General features: G+C 36.2%; 1 protein-coding gene across 1 annotated transcript in view; it reads left to right on the forward strand.

Moving 5' to 3' along the window:
• Window positions 1-18,954, forward strand: part of LOC125227776 (disintegrin and metalloproteinase domain-containing protein 22) — a 670,866-nt gene that overhangs the window by 115,693 nt on the left and 536,219 nt on the right. The gene's annotated exons all lie outside the window — the stretch shown is intronic.

Here is an 18,954-nt window from a genome sequence, read left to right on the forward strand (position 1 = left end):
GGATCGTCGTAGCATTGAGTATTCTGTCCACAATGTTGATGGCGAGAACTTGTTGCACAATTCTTCAAAATATGCCAACAACGCCGTTTCAGAGAAAGTTGAAACATTTTTTTGCAATTTCCATGTCAAAACAATCATAACATTTTTGGTACGCTTTATCTGACTTTTCATGTAACAAATTGTCAGTCACTTTGAGCGCCCATAGCCTTGATTTCTTCGGAAGTGCATTTTTCACCAGAATCACTCATAATTACTTATGTTTTTGCACAATAACGTCGAATTAAAACAAACTACACACCACCGAAATAGTTCAAATAGTTTCGTGATAAGTTTACAAATGTCAAACATACCATAGACAAGAGAAATAGAAAATAAGCCGGTTTTCAATTACGAAAAATGTGGTTGCGTTCAAGAATATTTAAATGTCGAATGTAAAATTATTGGATAAACTTATGATTTTTACCTTTGTTTTGCAATATCTAATATGTAAAACGCATTTAAGTTTATTTTTTCATCTTGATTTAAATTATGAACCTAAATATTATATTATTTATTAAAAGTTACTTATTACTGTAAATGAAAACATACCTGATAAATGGAAGTTGTGCTTTAAAAAAAATTAACAGAACTCCTATATTCATATGATTACTGCTAGCAGTAATCCTATGAACCTATAGACAAATAGACTTTCTCATCGTTACTCAAATGAACTTAATTTGGATACCGCTGACAATAATCTAATTGACAGATTTAAGTGCTGGAGTAGAAAAAAAACATTGTATACTTACGATCAGAGAACCCGACTATCGGGTCACTGGCACTGCAAGTGTTTAAGTGCGCGCATGTTTTTTTTATGCGATCACGGAATGCATGAAAAATTAGTACTACTTTGTTATAAAGTAAATCTTATATTATTAATTACGAGTGTCCAACGACAAAACGAGCATTAGGTACCATATTTTATTACGACTTGAACCACCGAGCGAAGCATTTTTCGAGTATCCTTTCACTTAATCAGGCAAAAACATTAGCCATGTTAATCTATAGATTGTCATTGCATAACGTCAATCGAATTGAACAAAATTTTCCATTTAAAGTATGAGGCATAAAAAATGCGTTTATCATGTCAGTGATTGACCACATAAAGTTAAATCAGGTTTATTGACGTAGATTCATCGATGACAACGTTTTCGGTCAAAGTTAAAGAATATTAATTTTTTAATCGAAAATACATAGTCATTATAAACTTTTACCCAAAAGTGGATAAACATTGGTTTCATATGTCAAATACTACAGGAAACAACCATCTTTTGTGCCAAATTCGATATGACTCTAGTAGCCTATTCACTTAGGTGGGTACCGCAGCGTTATGTCATCTTCCCTACACTCAGTTGATAGTTCATCGCATAAAATCAGTCCACGTGATAAAAAAATAACTCGTTTAGCTCTCAAATATAAATTGAATTTATTTCATATCAAAGTTTAATAAAATGTCAATTTCTGACTGCCAACAATTATTTCAACGAAACAATTGTTACTTTTTATATAAACTTCTGAACCAAATCTAGCTTTACAAAATGTTTCACAACTATATTAATTTTCCTTTCCGAACTTATTAAAATACAGAAGTAATTTGTGGACAACTTTTATTTTACTTTGACAATTAAACCTAATCTAGTAAAAAGTTACCGCGCCCTAAGATTTGATTAAAAAAGTTCTAAGTAAGACTTGTTTGAGTTTTTTTTAGCGAATTCAGAATTTCTGTTGAAGTTGCAAGTGGGAATGATCGCTTTGGGAAATCATTGGGACATGGCACGAAGATGCTGCTACATAGTAGTCATGAGTTGGTGCCTTGTTGAGTGGACGACATCCGGAAAATTGCGGGTCATAACAGGATGAGACTAGCCCAGGATCGGGACAAGTGGCGTACGTGGAAGCCTATGCTCAGTAGTGGGCGATAAATGGCTGATATGATGATGAGTTGGTGCCATCTTATTTAGAAAACGATTTCGTTGTAAAATAGAATGAATGTTAAGTTACATTGTAAGAGCACCATTGGCAAGAGCGTAGCTGGCAGTTTTCTTGTTATAATAGTTGTAAACTTGAATTTTAGTATTTAATTGTTTCAGTAATGTTTCAGAAGTAACGTTTCAACTCCCAGATAATCTGTTAGAATATTTCTGAATTTGGTACCTTTTCTACGTGAAAAAATATTAGAATCTTATTCTGTTTTCAAGTATGCTTTGTGTGATGTAAAATGTTCTTACATTTCCGGGAAATTCGCAACTTTTAGGAAAGTTTTCGCTACTTGAATATTTATAGTTGAAACATTGTTTCAGTCGTCCTCCGAATATAAGTTACAATACCTGTGTACTGTACGATGGCACGATTCGAATTTATGACATATAGTTGCTAAGGATTTATATAGTATCTTGAGCTGGTTTTAGAGGGATATATAATAAAGTTCAAATCAGGCTGCTATTTTTAAAACTACTATCTTATTTTATGCATTCCTCAGTATTTTAATTTTTTTGTCTGGAATTTAAGATAAATAGCTTGATATTTCACTATCTTATGTATGTATGTTTAATATATTGTAGTTTAGCTGACAAAGTTTAAGCTCAGTTTGAAAGACTAAGACTATGTTCGTGTAAATGTGACATTAGTCTGGCAACAAGCTAAGGCGAGACATGTTAATAGCCATCTGACAATGTTTTATTATACAGCTTCATCAAGTAGAAAGACTAGACTATAATTTACATACATAAATAATTAGTTCATTAAAATGCTGGGACTGGAATGACTACGACGCGTTTTTTCAAAGTAATTTTATTAAAAAAGTCTCGTTTTGTGACTTGATATACCGAGTAGAACACATACAGGACTCGGGAAATACTATTCATATATGCTAGTAATAAAAATAAGTATGTAAAGAGCCAGATCGGTCGAAAAATGTTCACCTTATCACATGCTTACTCTCACTGTGATAAACTCCATTACCAAAATAAAGGCCACTAAATACACCCATAATAATATGTCATTGTGCCTAATATGATACATGCTAACCCTCCAAGGTGCCCTCGTACATCAACACGATACCTTCCAATTTAGGAGAGTACTTACATAAGTGGATGATAAAAATTGGATGCTGTACACCTCGCGTGATCACTGGCGCTCGGGGGAAATCAGGGATTGAACCAGCGATGTATGCTGCGTCGCGCGTATTATCGTGAAGGTAATATGGCATTAACATAAAGTTCGATCGGATTTGTATGTCCTTTATTTTTGCGCTGTGCCCGAAATTGATGTTTATCTTTGTTTTTTATTGGTAAGGGGTAAAGTATTGTCATTATCATACGTCTTTGAAAAGTGTATTTGACAGAAGCCTGCTTTTTATCAGTCTTGTGCTCGTGTAAGCAATCTATTTGAGTCTATAATTAGTCGGTTAGTAATTAATTTGGTTTTGATAAAAGCTGGGCATGTCTAGTGGTACGTAATTGACACATAATATTTTCATGATAAACTTTCAAAAGATATTACGACTTTTAGAAGAAATCTAATAATATTGAAAATGAAAGTCATGAATAACTAAAGCAGAAATGACAGCGGATTCGCTTGGTAATGGCCAATGCAATATTAAGTAGATGCTCTTTATTGGGGATAAAAAACTCTTTATATTTTTGCATAGAAATAAGAATAATAATTACAATTAAATTTCCTAACTGGCTCAAAATTCTAAAACCTAATTTAACGCTCAGTTGCAAATTTAATTCTTACTTCAGTTTTATTTTACCTAAAAAATACTGTGGTAATCCGACAAAAACCTGGCCTAAGCCCGCTCTCATAACCGTCAAAAATACCCATTTTCCGTGCAATATTTATCACGAAAAAGTGTTACCCAATTTTCTTAGATTATTTCGTGCCTCAGGGGATGAGAGGGTAAATTGAGGAATCCCTCCCTGTGATTATACCGTATCTTAGAATCCCTTAATATTGATGGAGAGAAATAGAGATTAGCAGCAGAATCGTCCGATCAAGTTGTCGCTTGCGTGGATTGGTCCGTCCGTTAGGGCTTGGCGATTGCATTTTGTTTCGGGTGCGGCCTTTTTGAAGCATTAGCGAAAAGCCGTATTTTAGAATTTTATAGCTTATTTTTGCGCAGTAAAATACTTTTGTTCAATTCTGTTTTAATACAGCCATTAGATGTGCCAGTATTTCCTTTATCTGATGGCTCTCAAGCGTTACTCGTATTTCCTTTATCTAACGCTCTTCGAAATAACCAGCTCTTCTGTATTTTTTCTCACTACACAAATACAGTGCTGGACAAAATGCATCATACACCGATATATAAAATAAACTTTCTATTATAATTTCTTTACCCATAAACTTAATATCACAGTTGTATTGGAAAACTTTTAGCTAATTTCATGGCGTATATACAGATAATAACATATCAATGATCGTACAATTATTTTTTTACATGAGTATAAATATAAATATCAGTACTTTAGGCTCTGGACAAATTTGATCATACAGTAATAGAAATACGAATGAAATGCAATGTAGTAGTGTGTATGGCTTTCATCTGCTTTAGATATCGCTGATTGTCATGGAGGAACATTTTCTGTTAGAAACTGAAGGTATTTATCTAACCCAAGCTCTTTCCTGTGTGTCTACTAAAGTAGGCAAAGTGGGTATAATTCAGAATGACATTTGATATTTTCTTTATTTTTCCAAAAACTTCCTTAAATTTTGGCTTGTTTTCCAACACAACTGTGATGTTAAGTTTAAGGGTAAAGAAATTATGATAGAAAGTTTATTTTATATGTCGGTGTATGATGCATTTTGTCCAGCACTGTACTCTCACGTATTCTAGGTATTTTAAAACTAATACAGAAGTATGAAAGTCTCTGTGCTTAGCGTGTTTAGATGAAATTTGGTATTAAGATACGTTATAAACTCGATAGAGGAAACGAAATAGTTGTTATGAGTCTTCATATGATGCAGACGAAGTTTCATGTAAATAATATCCTAAAAGAATGCACCAATTGACAATAACTCCTGAAAACATGCCCTTTATGCATCGCCGCAAAATTTCATTGTATTCAATTACTTCAATTTGTTTCACCCGCAATGTTTAAAGGTTATATTACATTCCTCGATTGTGTAACTTGGTTAGTGAAGTGGCTAAAGAAATGAAACTTTCATTTTGCTGATCCAACTACTGCACCGCTTGGACCTAAGAAATGGCGCACTTGGTCCATTCCCAGCCTGCCCGAACATGTCTATTACATTTAGCTATTGCATAATAAACGCTAGGGCACCCGCGGACGTGATCTGCCCGGCCAGAGACGTGAGACGACTCCCAAGAACCCAACGTCCAAGATAATGCACCTTCCGTAGTTCAAAGTAACAACCCAAATCGCACTTTATTACCATTTCACAGAGTCCGTTTTCATTTACTGGTAATTTGGAGTTGAGCCGCGCCGATCCGCATGGAAAGTTTTTTCAAGGCTCGGTTTGCCAACTTTCTGGGCAATTTCAGGTTGGAGGCTCGAACATTGTCAGTTTAGAGTGTGTGGCAGAAATAGTCACATGGGGAGCGTAATTTATGACAATTTGAAGGGTGGATTTGGAAAACCTCAGGTTTGGGCAAGCGAGAAGTTTTTGATATATTTGTAATTGCGGGTCGAGGACACGTTAAGTTTTGGGTTGAGTAGATATTTTTAAAGTAAAATTCTATAAGTAATATATAAAATTATAGGAGTATGCTAAGTATTTCGATTGTCAAACTTTTCTCTTAATATGGCATACAATTATACCTCTATTTTTCGCTAAGCGATCAATTTAAAGTTTTCCAGGTGGATTAGTTCTCCATAATTATGTTACGTGACTTTGCATGGAAACTTTTATAAGGTACAGCGGGGCAAATCTCGACTGGGGGCAAATGTAACTGGTCTATTTTTTCAATTATTACACTATTAAGTTGAGTACCACATATATCCACTGAACACGCGTGCCAAATATAAGCAGTGGACACTCTAATTAATAATGCAAAGATTGTAAAACATGAAAAAAGCGATCAGTTGCATTTGTTCCCCAGTCGAAATTGCCCCGCTGTACGTTACAATTGAACAAGGAAGTTATAAAACAAAAGCATAATTTCAATCATGGGAGCGGCTATTTGAGGAGAAGAGATAGTCTACTTACGCTACTTACAGAGCATTCATTCATTCATTCATTTATTTATTGATAAAATAATATATTTTACATGTCAATGTTTTTACATAACTTAATTTTAATTAAGTTTATATTAGGCACTTATTATAGCATGCATTTGGTCGACGCGCTCTGGACTATGATCCTAGCGACGCGAGGATCGAAGTAGCCCAACATTTTTCTGCTCAACAAGTTATCTCAGCTCTATTAAACCTAACTATAAACAGCGTGTATAAACAGGACGTATAAACAACCGTCAATCCAGCCCGGGCCCACAAATATTTACTCTCGTAATGGCAGTAACTCATCGAAACGAACAAACCCGCGGATATGCTTTTAAATCAGGGACTTGAGAACTGCGGGTTCGTTGATTTTGAGAAGTTGTGACGTAGCCATTATCTTTAGTTGTATACTTTTGGTTTGATAAGAACAGTATTTTAGGAAGACTTAACGATATTTTAATTTATGATTAGCAGAAACATCTGCAATCGATGCCAATTTAAAAGTGGAAAATGTTTGCATTGAATGAGACTTGAACACGGCAGAGCTGTGGAATATCTATCCAGAGGTCGTGTTTTTTTCGATTTCAATCCTGGAGATTTTCTTGACAGCGATATATTTTAGTCATCCATCCTACATTTAAAGTTCTTACCTTGCTATGCAAATAAATAATCATTCATTCATTCATTCTTTCATTCATCGTTCATTCATACCAGAACCACGTACGACGTGTTGTCTCTCTATCACACTCACCGATGACTTCACATATGCGATTGATTCCTTGATCTCAAAACGATAACTCAAACTTCCAAGTGATATTGGTTGCCCAAAATACAGTTCCTGTTCTTATCTAAACCTTATTTGATTTAATTTGTTTGCATTAGGCCCACTTGCACCAACCACATAACTCAGGGTTAGTGGGCTGTCATCTGTCAAATTCCATATAAAATGGTGGGTTAACGCTCCATTTTTGTTGGTGCAAGTGGCCCTTGATAGCCTAAATTCAGGTCAATCATATTTTCCAAAGAGTCTTTCCTTTTCAAATCTAGATATTGCTTTGCTATTCCGCGATCTATTTGGGGATTAGGAAAGTAATTTCTAGAATTGATTATTCCATAAAGTAACGCCTGATTCCATCGAGGCATTCTCTATTGAAAATACAAAAACGAATCACTCACGTCTGTTATGTAAGAACACCTATCATAGTTTATAATAGGATCAGTTAGTAAACTACCTTCATTAAAATGTTCCATCTAAAGTTAAAGAGAAGCTAAAAACCAGCATCACTAAACAGAGACGTCAACTATTCCTGTCCTGAATCATTCTCGTCGCCACCAAACCACAACTACGCGACTGTCCAAGGTTAACCAGTTTCAATGATGAACTGTGAGTACACATAGTTGCTACCCACAATGTTACAAGTTTAAGTGGTTGGTTGACGAGTGGAGATTGTGTTGTGAATGAATGGCATAATGAATGAAATTACGCGGTGTCACAAATGTATGGTAACGAAGGCTCAGTCGATGCTAATGGCGGCGTTTTGTCTGCGTTTTATGTGGTTTGAGATAACGGGTTAGTGGGGCGTCGGTTTGACACTGGGCGAAGTTTCACGGCGATTGTTTGTTGTTGTTTTCCTGTGGAATTCCTCAAGGTCTTTTATGAGCTGCATTCTTGCGCGCGAATCCATTAGAGTTTCGGCTCAGACAGCCTTACGTATTCACAATCACGCTATACCTTCAAACCTTTAACGACCATTTTAGTCTCGTCTTAGTTCAATCCGACCATTTCATACACTCATACTTACATACGCAATTTAAATATATACATAAACAAAGAAATATTATGCTTCATGGCTTGTAAACCTAAACAAATAGGTTTTAACCATCATCATCCTCCTTGCGTTATTTCGGCATTTGCCGCGGCTCATGGGAGCCTGGGGTCCACTGTGACAACTAATCCCAAGATTTGGCATAGGCACTAGTTTTACGAAAGCGACTGCCATCTGACCTTCCAACCCAAAGGGTAACTAGGCCTTATTGGAATTAGTCCGGTTTCCTCACGATGTTTTCCTTCACCGAAAAGCGACTGGCAAATATCAAATGACATTTCGCACATAAGTTTCGAAAAACTCATTGGTACGAGCCGGGGTTCGAAGTTCGAACCCGCGACCTCCGGATTGAAAGTCGCACGCTCTTACCGCTAGGTCGCCAGCGCTTTTTATGGGGTGGTTTTAACCATATTATATTATGAAATATTATTTCCTACACCTCAAACAGAAATTCCTGTTTACTATACAACAAGATTTCTATATAACTTCATTCAATACATGATTAAAGTGCTCTTGTCCCTCTTGTCCGTCCTTACATAACTTCCAGGAAACAATTATAACACTATATTCACCCCGCAAACGCCATACTTCAGCACTCGTAATAGACTGTATTGTCACTTCATATCCTTACTCTTATCCATTGCGATCACGTCCATTCGGACCTTCACACTACCCGGCCGAAATGGAGAGACCGCCGGAAATACCTACTCGCATGTTAGTGAATGTCTTTTGAAGTCGGTCGGATTATGGTAGTCTGTATTGTATCGGTTCATAAATGGGTACGTCGGAGCGTGTCCTTCTGTTTGTAGTAGCAGCACTGTGTTACTTGACAGGTTTATATCGGTCTAGTCTTGAATAGTGTCGATTTTATTTTCTGTATGTTACTATTACATGCCATCTTCCAGAAAATTTAACTTCCTTGATTGCTGAAAGGAAACCTGAGTTCCAGATATTTAATTAAAATTTAAGTGAAGTCAAATTAAGTCCATGTTCATTTCAGATGCGATCAAAACATGCAATAATAGCAAAAGCCTCTCAGCTTGAGGCAAGTAATAAAATCCGAACGGCATTCGACTCCCGAATAAAATAATAGCTGCTTTAAATCTCACAATTTAGACTAAGGCCTTTCCTCAACTCCTATCTTGTACTGAGCAATCTCGATTCCGAAAAAAGCCTTTGCTGTACGAGATATAACGTGAGATCCGTCTTTCAGAGGGCAGTATATTAGACGTTTCGCCGAACCGAAGCAATTTGGGTGAGATTAAAGCCGACGGCGGCCGAACGCGGCCGAGTCCGCCCGAGTGGATACGGGAGTAATTTCGCTGTTCAGCGCAAACTTTCGAGTGACCTTTATTTGTTTTTTGTGTCGTAGTTTATGTGACTGCAACATAATGATTTGAATGGTTAGTTATGTACAACTATGCAATGATGTATTGATAAATTTATACATATTACTTTATTACTTTATTTGTTGTTATGAACTGATCGGCGATTGACCCTAGTCACACCTGATGGAAATGGAAAGGAAGTAAGCTGCCAGTAATGTAGACCTTAAAATAAGATAAAGAAAAATTTCATATTTAAATTAAAACGGGAAATAATCGCGTAAGACATACGTATATATTCCATACCATCGGATGTCGTTGAGTGTTGTATGCAGGCAAAGTGGCGACCCCAGCGTAAAAGTGACTAATGACAATCAAGTGCGGGTAGTTCGAAAAACTCGTACAGCTAGAAGATGTTTATACAACTCCCAGCCAGTCTACCCGTGACTACGGACGTATTGTCACGTCCGAAACGTCGGGTTAAATATAAACGTAAGTTTTACGCGATTATCCCGTTTTAATTAAATAATATGAGTGAAGGTCGTGGTAGTTTAAATCAATAGTTAAAACTTGTTATGAAAAAGTTCCATCCTCTGTTGGCGTAATGACATGACGTAATGTATGTACAGCCAGAACCTATGGTTTCTGATCATACCAAGTGATACCATACAGTCAGTCAATATGCTTATCAGCATATATCCAGAATCTTTTACTACAACAATAAACCCAAAGAATCAAGGACATTGCTCGTACAGCAAATCCTAGGGAATATTTTTCTTCCATTACAATTACGACAAAGTCCTAAGTTACAACCAGTTTTGTATAAGATAGGTCTTTGGATTAGTAGGAACATTTTTATTGCACGCCTATCTGGCGTTTGGGCGATCAATCAAGTGAGTTGAGTACTTTTATGTGCGGAATGACAAATTTGTATTATCTGTCATAGTGTTTTTTATAAAAGTGAGAAATATAACCTCGCAATTTTTCATTGCTGTTATCGTTTAAAAATAGGATCATCTTTTCGTGCTAGCTGGATTTTTATCTTTGTAAATTCTGATATTATGGTAAGAATTTAGGTAATATGTATTTGGACGACCGGTCTGGCGCAGTCGGTAGTGACCCTGCCTGCTACGCCGCGGTCCCGGGTTCGAATCCCGGTAAGGGCATTTATTTGTGTGATTAGCACAGATATTTGTTCCTGAGTCATGGATGTTTTCTATGTATATAAGTATTTATATATTATATATATCGTGGTCTGAGTACCTGCAACGCAAGCCTTCTTGAGCTTACCGTGGAACTTAGTCAATCTGTGTAACAATGTCCTATAATATTTATTTATTTATTTATTTATTTATTTATGTATACCTAGGTTTTTAAAAACTATTTACTATTACTGAGTATTACTTGAAACAAAGTTTTAGTAAATAATAGGTGGCTGGATCAAGGGCTAGATGCAAAAGGCGGTGGTATTGGACACGGCGCGGATAGTCCGACGGTTCCTCTCTCTGCAGCCCTAACCACCGGCAGCTTGGGCCCTGCCCCGCTGCTGGCGACACCCTAGGTTAGGTTTTTTATAAATTCCAATTGGAACCCTAGGCCACTGTAGAACTATGTCATAGTGACTTTATAGATCAGATTGTAAGAAATATCTTACTGCTTGTCATTATGACATGGTTGTAGAGTGGCCCAGAGTTCCAATTGATTAACTATACTATCAGCTGCAAAAGTGCGTGGCGAATTTATCAATGAATTCGTTCATAATTTCTCCATGTAATTATGTAGCTCACTGTACTTTCAATTTTTACCCCATTGTAAATGTCTTTTCACCACACCAACTGGTAATGGCTTTCTTTGCTATTCGAAAACAGATAGCAAAATTGCATTTTATCCACAAGGAGGCAAAGTAATTTCATACAAATTTTAACTCGATGTCTTAATCTGACTGCTAGATTTTACCTATAAATGATGATTTTGAATCATAAATATTGAATAAATTGATGGATTTCATTTATTTTGATGTTTTATAGTCAGTATTTTGTTCGTGTTGGTGTGGTGAAAAATATTGTGTTTCACTCGGTGGCAAAGTTTGTTTAACCTTCGTGCCTTGAAACCCTCGCAACGCTCAAGATTCCACTTTTTGAGCCACTCGCTACGCTCGCGGTTCAATATTGGAATCTTTCGCTTGCTCGGGTATCAATATTGACACGTGCGGTTAAACAACTACTTTGCCCCCTTGTAAAACAAATAACTATTAAAATTGTTTCCAAACAAAGTATAAACTTTCAACGGTATATTCTATTCTCCGTAATTAAATTACTTTCCCGATAACTCGTATTACAATAACTAACCCCAGCTCGACATTATTAAAACAAATACCTTATTAACAATATTAATTTAGTTATACTAGTAATACAACAACAACAACATATCCCAATTACTAAAGCTTCAGTGCCACTCTTGGCACTCTTGACTCTCGTATTACAATAACTAACCCCAGCTCGACATTATTAAAACAAATACCTTATTAACAATATTAATTTAGTTATACTAGAGTGATATCCGAGGAATTGTGCCCAACATAATTGTAATATCTCGAAAGGCTGTCGACTATTATGCTCTGTTGGGAATGTCTTACAAAGAGGGTGGAGGGAGGGGGGGGGGACAGTTGGGACGGGATTGAAATGAGTACGGTTATAAGATACATGAGTATTTGTGTTGTAGTGTGGTCAGGCGTAAATAGTGGGTATACTTCGATTGAATAGCCGTTTTGTAAGATGTTTTAGATATTTGTGAACTGAAAGTGAGGTGATCTAAATAAAGACTAATAAGTATGTGTCGTTATGAGTATTTTGGGAGGAGACAGCACAAATTAAGTACTTCATAACTATATTCTTGAACAAGTAAATTATAAGAGTTTTAAATTATTCACGAATGAGGGTAGATTGCGCGCTGTCTAAGCAACTTTGACTTCCACCCGCCGTCTTCAGTTTCCCGTGATCATGATGCATGCAACTGCGTCAAAATAATATCAGAACCTCAATAAAAAAATCCTCAAGAAAGGTAATCACAGTCTATATCCCGGTCAAAATAAGTAAAAAAAAAATATCTAAAAGATTAATAGACCGCCTGGTACAAGTGCAGTTTGTTTCTTCAGTGAATGTTACATACATTACATCATAATATCTGGGCGACCGAGCTACGCTCGGTTCTATTTTAATATATCACGTCTTTAGATAAAAAAAAACTCTTATAAATACAAAAACAAAAAAAAAGACAAAAAACAAAAACTTAATTTCTGACCGGGATTCGAAACCCTGACACCTACGATCTATCTGCGTACATTAGACCGACCTCGTGCGACTGAGCTAAGCGGAATCGATGCGCGCGCGGCGAAATTAAGGACCATATTTTACGTTTACAAATGCGAAAGAAAAACTCATGAAAACTCGAAAATTCGCGTTTTCCGGGATCTAAGGCTACGCTAGATCGATTTTTCACCCCCGAAAACCCCCACAAAACAAATTTCAGCGAAATCGTTAGAGCGGTTTCCGAGATCGTCGGTATATATAAATAAATAAATAAATAAATAAAAAAATATACAAGAATTGCTCGTTTAATAGTATAAGATAAATAACATGAAATACTATTCCATATTAAGATGACAATTCTGCTTGATGTGATTTAAATTAACGTTTAGCTTACATTTGACAGAAAATACTCCCTTTAGTTGTACTTTGATTTATTGCCTCTGAATTTTCTTTTTTCGGCACTTGAATCGTAATTTACTATTTATATCGTAAGCTTATAAAGACTCATGAATTCAACTGTACAATTCCAAAGGTGTGCTCCACGAGCGAATAAAGCATTTTGCAAAACAATAAAAAACCGCATAATTGTATAATTATATCCTCTACATAAAAACCTGTAACAATGGACGTGCCGGCGTTTAGTACCGGCCCGGCCAAGATCGTATCTCCTCCGAAATAAATAAAGTCAGTACAGGAATTATAATTTTATTCAAATGTGAACCGTAATTGTCCGACCTTTTTTTATCTGATTCTGAAATAATGGCCTGTAGTAAATGTGTTACTGTGCAGAGCACTTACAGTTAAGAGTCCACACACAAGTTTTGAGCAGTTTAAAGGCTACAATATGATCGTATTTTGCGACCGATCGGGCTTAATAAGTAAAGTCAAACCAAGATGGCGTGTTAGTTTTTTTTATAGTCTAAATATTAAACGTGTTAAAGAATTTTTACGTCTGAAAAGACCATTTCGCGGTCCGCGGTATCAAAAACACTTGCAAATTGGCTTGGTCTCACTTTACATTATATGAAACTTACCTACAGAGCTAATCGTGATTGTTCCGGGTAAGAGCATTTACTCATTTGTGTGATAACCACGATCTCTCTGTTTGTGAGTTATGATTGTTTGGGTATGTCTAATCATCTATATTCGAATAGTTTTGAAAGGTAAACTTCGAAGGGTCACACTTACAGTCAACAATGAACCAATCGTTGACACTCTATAACCATGTCAATTCATTGACAAGCAGTAAGAGATTTCTTACAATCTGATTTATAACGTCACTATGACATAGTTCTACAGTGGCCTAGGGTTCCAATTGGTTGACTGTACAATCATTGACACGACTATAATTAGTATTGTAACCACAAATAAACGTTTAAGTATACGGAGTCTATTGGAGAGACTCCATTTTTCTGGGCTTATTAATACGAATTTTGTTGTCTTTATATGAGTTTTGCGAACAATTGTTTGTGAAATAAGCAAGCTGCTGTATAAAATGTCAAACGGGATTATTACATGCTTAGCGAAAATGTTATTCTTACGGGTCGTGTAGTTACATTTTGTTTTTGTAATGAGCAAAAAACCTTTTTGAATAAAGACTCGAATAAATACCTACGTTTATATTTTTTATATTAAAGGAATAATGCAATGAAAGTATTTAATTGCTATATATAAAGAAGTTATGCGTGATACGGGATAGAATCTTTTTTTGTTAACATTATAGTCAAAAATGATAGATGTAAGTATGTTTTAATACACGACCTTATGCCTGCACGACACTCGCACTTTCGACGGTAATTAGGCAAAAAAAACCTTATATTTTATAGAAAGCTGCTTAGATATTTTAATAACTTATTGACATGATATGTGAGTGTGCACGGAAAAACGTCACTTTGTCGATTGCTATAAAGCCGCTTTGTCAGTATATTCATATAAAGATACATGTAAATCTCGCCTATTGGTAACCGACGAAGCGGGACGTTTTACTAAACACACTCGCATAATGATTTAATAATATTTTAATACTTCATTAACAGTAAAGCGCTCACGTCGCAATAGCAGCCTTAATTCCGAGACACTTGCCCCTATTCCACGTCTAAATCTCGAGCGATGCGAAAAATATGCAAAGTTTCAACGTAACTCAGTGGTTTCCTTCAAAATGTCAGGGATCTACATTTTCATGCGGATTTAGATTTTGCGGATTTTTTGCGGAGAATTTGCGGAGTGGCTGGGAGCGTGCTAGTTATGCCTGTCGTGTGAAAATATTTTTTATTTTTTTTTATACTACGTCGGTGGCAAACAAGTATACGGCCCGCCTGATGTAAAGCGGTCACCGTAACCTATGGACGCCTGCAACTCAGTGTCATGCGCGTTGCCACCCCATTAGAAACTTGCGGACACTTGGGGTTATTATGTCACAGTTATGGCAGCTAGAATTTTGAGTTGAAAGTACCTAGTGCATGCAACTTTTACGGTCTAAACGTTTTGTAAACAGGCGTGTAACTGCGTGTATCGTATAAAATAGTTCATTTCGATACAAGTGCGAAAAAGTTGTATTTTAACGCCGAGTGGCGATTGAAAAACGAGCAAGTAAAGGATTCTATAGTTGAACCACGAGCCGAAGGAGTTTCGATCGAATCCTGAACTTACGAGTTTTTTAACACACGAGAAGTAAAATACATTTGTATCGTGTAACGAAAACTTTTTCACTGTAGCAGAAACTGGAACTCAAAAAATGCGTTTATCACTGCTTCCAGTAGTTCCACAGGTGGTAAATCATCTTTATTACTAGATTCACTTACTTTTATCAATTTTAATGCAGTTAATTTGACTTTATTCAAGGTCAAATCACTTTACCCACTAGTGGATAAAATGCGTTTTTACCCGCTGGTATTAAAGGACAAAACACGTGTTTCCGAGCTAGTGAGGGGAAAAATATTTTAATCAGACTGAGTATAGGTATTTTTTTTTCCTTAAGCCTCCGCCACACATAAAGCGTTTTGATAGCGTAGCGTTAGTGGAGCGCAATGATAGTGGTGCGCCGGACGAACGTTGGCGTTCCGCCTATTCTCTCAAACCGCGCATGTATGGCCGAGCTTTTATTGGTGGTTCATTAATTCACCAATAGAGTGGCAGCTGATGCTGACAACTTTTGACATTGTCGTTAACAACTACGAGATATAGTCTAGCGTGCGTAGCCGAATGCACAAACGCTCTCGAAACGAAACGCTCCTAGATATCTATCTCTGTCGCTCTTGCATATTGGTGCGACAGAGCCAGACTGCCTTTCGCGGCGGTCGTTTTCGCTCGCGTCGTAGAAATGCCTTTCGGCTACGGGGCCGGGTCTGGTTTCAAAAATCTATTTTAATGTCTTGTAGTTATTTACTGTATTAAAAAGCAACTTCCTAATGCAAAAAAATAGATGGTCCACAATTTTATTGTGTTTATTATTCAAATTACTATTTTTTGTCTACAGGTAAGCTACATTTTCTAGCAGGTTAACCTAAACTCTGTATGTAAGTACATTTTTTTTTTAAATATTTACCTATAATATGAATGCTTATTCTACAAGGAATAAAAGATGAAGAATATCTCCAGTAATAATCCTACTGAAATGAAGAAATGGATCTTGTGCTGTTCTTTTCATTTTAGAATTCCTACGCTTTACCGTTGCCAAGTTATTGGGCAAAGCGTTTGGATTCTAAAACGAAATAACAGCCATGGCTTCGATACGCTACGGCTGCGGGCTACGTCTCTACGGTGCTACGGTGCTACGAAACTAGGATGCTACGACGAAATTGAGGTGAAATGCTAATTTGTGAGTAGAAGATATTGCTTAAATTTTCAATTGTGTAACATTTTAGGACGTATTCCAGAATGCCTCTGATTTCAGAAATTTATATTTATTTGTCGCTGTATTTTTAAGGTTTTATAAAAATATATGACTGTAAGAGTTTTGAATGATTCACGGTTATTTTCATTAGACTTATATTGACCAGGATATAGACCGTGATTACCTTTTTGATTTTTGTCGAGCTCCCGATATTTCGACGCAGTTGCACTACTAGTAGTAGTAGTAGTAGTTGCGTAGTGATAGTGACACTGTGAGTGTAGTGTGTTTGGACAGACCATCGAGTGTGAACGCGACCAGTGGTAACGCTGAAAGTGAACGCAGCCGACGCGCGCGAAGGAGGGTAGATCGCGCGCTGTCTATACAACTTTAACATCCACCCGCCTTCGTCAGTTTTTCCGTGATCATGATGCATGCAACTGCGTCGAAATATCGGGAGCTCGACAAAAATAAAAAAGGTAATCACGGTCTATATCCCGGTCAATATAAGTCTAATATATGACTGTATTTTTAAAATACGAAGATACAAGGTAAAACTGGCTAAATCAGAGGTATATTCCATAGTGCCTTCAAAAAAAATTTACTAAATTAAGATTTATAAAAGGAAAATCTTTTTTTTTCAGAAGTTTTTATAACAAAGTGAACTATATTGAAAAGAGTCTATTCTGTATGTTTCGAAATTTTATTTTTATAGTATAACTGCTGCAATAAAGTTTTTATAATTTCATGTTTACTATCCTATTAAATCTTCAATTCCGCCGTATTGTCTCCATTGAATAAACAACTAAGTAGCGGCAATGAAGTTTAAATTTAAATGCATTTGAATGCGCCAAATTTACTCAATTGCAGCATTTACAACGGGACCGATTGTTAAACGGGCAGTAACTCTGGGGGCCGATTCTGAAGTTTTCAATTTGATATGACTTATATTGACCGGGATATAGACCGTGATTACCTTCTTGATTTTTGTCGAGCTCCCGATATTTCGACGCAGTTGCTTGCATCATGATCACGGAAAACTGACGAAGGCGGGTGGATGTCAAAGTTGTATAGACAGCGCGCGATCTACCCTCCTTCGCAATATAAGTCTAATGAAAATGACCGTGAATTATTCAAAACTCTAATTTGATATGAGTTTGACCTTTTTTTGATACAAAGCTGACCTTACGTCTACTTAAGTGCTACGGCGTTCCAGAAAAACGTTAATGCATTTTTTAACCATTAGAATTTAAACTGATATATCACTTAATATAATGCACACCCGTGTAGTGGCGGGTTAAGAATTTCACCACCCCCTCTTTCCGTGGGTGTCGTAGAAGTCGACTGTGGGTTTTGGGTTAAATATAAGTGTGGCGTAGGCGAGAGGCTGGCAATCTGTCACTGCAATGTCACAATTCAGATTTCTTTCAACCCCTTTTTGCCAAGAGTGGCACTGAAACTTAGTAGTTCATGTGCTCTGCCTACCCCTTTATGGGATAAAGGCGTGATTATATGTATGTATGTATGTATAATGCACATGAAGGTATGCTTATTCTCAGCAGTGGGCGATGAACGGCTGAAATGTTGATGATGATGATGATATATGCATACACTCCCTAGGAAAATGAAATTTTTGTTTAACGCTCACTTACTACTACTGTTCTGCCTACCCCTTTATGGGATACAGGCGTGATTGTATGTTAATTGTTGTTTATTATTTTTGTGTTGAAAAGGTAATATGTTGATAGACTGAACTGATAGGTTTTAATTTGGTACAAAGGTAGATTGAGTATCGGAGAAGGACGCAGACCATTTATGTCCTAAAACCTGTATCTTATAACGATATTTTTTCTCAGTTCCTCCCCGAAAGGTAGATAAGCGTTTTTTAGTAGATCTGCTTGAATGAAGTTATTATTGCCTTTATTTTTTATCAGGTGATAGCGATCCAAGTTGTTCTTTCCACACAGCACATAAATTTTTTTTTTTTAATAAAATTAAAACAATATCAAACCACGATAACGGAATCGATTTCATGGGAAGTAACTCTGTAATACGGTTTTATTGCTGGCTACCTTTCTGATTGAAAACTCTTTTTATAATATAAAGGAGTATCTTACTAATACGTTTTAATATTTTACTGTGTGCTAGTTTTTAAGACCTAGTCTGTAAGTGCTTACATTGCTGTGCCCTAACGGGGTTTATGCTGGAACTTAAATATGTGTTATAAAATCTTGTAAAACCCATAAAAGCAATAAATGAATTATGAATTATGAATTATGAATTACCTTCGGTCCATAACTTATGCTTAAGAGTACTTGTTTCAATGGAACTTACTGTCAATTTAACTGTTTATAGCATTTTCCAATAGGGAATTGTACTTTGTATGTGTAATCAAACTAAATATAAATAAATGAAAAACCTAAGTAACTATTGAATTTAAAAATA

Source organism: Leguminivora glycinivorella, chromosome 7, assembly GCF_023078275.1.
Source record: "Leguminivora glycinivorella isolate SPB_JAAS2020 chromosome 7, LegGlyc_1.1, whole genome shotgun sequence".
Taxonomy (NCBI): Eukaryota; Metazoa; Arthropoda; class Insecta; order Lepidoptera; family Tortricidae; genus Leguminivora; species Leguminivora glycinivorella.